This window comes from Heterodontus francisci, unplaced genomic scaffold (assembly GCF_036365525.1).
Source record: "Heterodontus francisci isolate sHetFra1 unplaced genomic scaffold, sHetFra1.hap1 HAP1_SCAFFOLD_286, whole genome shotgun sequence".
NCBI classification, from domain to species: Eukaryota; Metazoa; Chordata; class Chondrichthyes; order Heterodontiformes; family Heterodontidae; genus Heterodontus; species Heterodontus francisci.
In genome coordinates, this window is record NW_027141006.1 from 1,321,117 (window position 1) to 1,323,339 (window position 2,223).

At 43.8% G+C, this 2,223-nt stretch overlaps 1 non-coding gene across 1 annotated transcript; it reads right to left on the minus strand.

Moving 5' to 3' along the window:
- Positions 1-1,340: 1,340 nt before the first annotated feature.
- trnat-ugu (transfer RNA threonine (anticodon UGU)) lies at positions 1,341-1,412 on the minus strand. Its single transcript has one exon. It is a non-coding gene; the product is annotated as a tRNA-Thr (tRNA).
- Between the last annotated feature and the right edge of the window lie 811 nt (positions 1,413-2,223).

Genomic DNA, 2,223 nt, shown 5'->3' on the forward strand with positions numbered 1-2,223 from the left:
TTAGAGAAGGTGCAGAGGAGATTTACCAGGATGCTGCCTGGACTGGAGGGTATGTTTTACGAAGAAAGGTTGAGGGTGCTAGGGCTTTTCTCATTGGAACGAAGAAGGATGAGAGGTGACTTGATAGAGGGGTACAAGATGATGAGAGGCATAGATAGAGTGGATAGCCAGAGACTGTTTCCCAGGGCAGAAAGGGCTATCACCGGGGGACATAATTTTAAGGTGATGGAGGAAGGTTTCGGGGAGATGTCAGAGGTAGGTTCTTTACACAGAGAGTGGTGGGTGCGTGGAATGCACTGCCAGCGGTGGTAGTAGAAGCAGATACATTAGGGACATTTAAGCGACTCTTGGATAGGTACATGGATGATAGTAGAATGAAGGGTATGTAGGTAGTTTGATCTTAGAGTAGGTTAAAGGTTCGGCACAACATCGTGGGCCGACGGGCCTGTACTGTGCTGTACTGTTCTATGTTCTATGTTCCAGATGAAAGGATTGCATTAATCAATGGATTAGAATGTGGAGAGGCAGGAGAAAATGATGCCATTTTAAGTAGGGGGCCGGGGGTTAGTAGAAACAGACCAGGGCTATTTTACTCTCTATCTCACTCCTTTCTTCTATCTGGCTCATTATCACATCCTCTCTCTCTCAGAGCGGTGGGAATCACTGGAACCCACACTTGCTGCTCAGATTGTTTGGTTCCGGGAAAATACAACGTCCACATCAGATTGACAGGAAGGATAAATGTGATTCAGAGCCAATCATATTCCTTTTGGTGATGTGTGCTCAGCTTTGTTATTTCAGCAAAGGCAGCAGGAAATGCAAATCCTGAAGAGTTTTGATAGAGTGAAGAAGGAGAAAGTGTTGCCAGTGACAGAAGGGTCAGTAGCCAGAGGAAACACATTTAAAGTAATTGACAAAAGAATTCGAACTGTGATGAGGAAGTTGTTTTTTCAGCAGTGTGTTGTTCTGGTCTGGAATGCAATCCTGAAAGGTCAGTGGAAGCAGATTCAATGTTAACTCTGAATGGAATTGGATATTTACCTGACATGGAAAATCTAACAGGGCAATGGGGGAAAGGACAGGAGTGCGGGATGTGGAATTAATAGAATAGCTCTGTTGAATATCAAGCAAATGCACAGTAATAAGGTTCAATGCTTGGACCTCAGTTATTTTCACTCTATCAGTGGCAGAGAAGGCTCGAGGAATCATGTGGCTGCTCCTCACGTTCTTCCCAGTGTCCAGGATAAAGTGTAACATCACACTGATTTCCAGATGGCCGAAACAAATACAACTGACATATTTTGTGGAAACATCACATTGAAAGTGAGAAACTAATCATAAGGCACGGACGGGGATTGAACCCGTGATCTTCAGTTTACAAGACTGACGCCTTACCACTTGGCCACCATGCCTTTTCGTAATGCACATATGAGGCTCCAGAGGAGGATTTGTGATTCTTTTTCAATTTGGTTGAAACAGCATCGAGAAACATGCACATAAATAAAGAGGGATTGTGGAATGGGAAACAGATCAGCCTCATTTACATTATCAGCATCATGAAATCTTCATTCAGACGTTCCATTCCCATCCTCAGCTTTTCTCACATCTGTACAATAATATAAGAGTGGACATTGGGTTGTTACTGGGCAGATTATATAAATAGACTATGTGCATCATCACAGGAAGTGATGTAATATAATCTGTACGGCACCTCATGGAGAGTTGCAGATGAAACCTTCAATGCAAGATGTGTAGAGTAAACTCAGGTTATTTTAACCGTCAGATTCTTATAAATTCTGTACTAAGCCTTGACAGATATCAGAATATTATATGGGGGCCACAGTAAACCAAAGTGAAGGTGGAGAAATCTTTGCCTGCACCTTTGAAAAGGTCACTGGACTGAACCAAGCCGAGGAGTGGCCGAGATGGTTCCAGAGGTTTGCAAGGTATCGTACTGCATCGGGTCTCGTGCAGAAGCCAGACATGGAGCAGGTCAGTATGCTATTGTCTGCAATGGAGGGAGTGTGCAGGCAACATCCTCATGAAGAACAGAAGGCTACATGTGAAGAAGTTATTTAGGCACTCAAGACCTATTTTAATTGAGGAAAAAAATGTCATCGTGGAGCCAAAGTTAAAACGCTGCATTTGCTGACAACGCAACCACCAGGTGACGCTGTACTAGCACATGCGCAAATGCAGCCTCTTCCACTGAAACGTCACTGT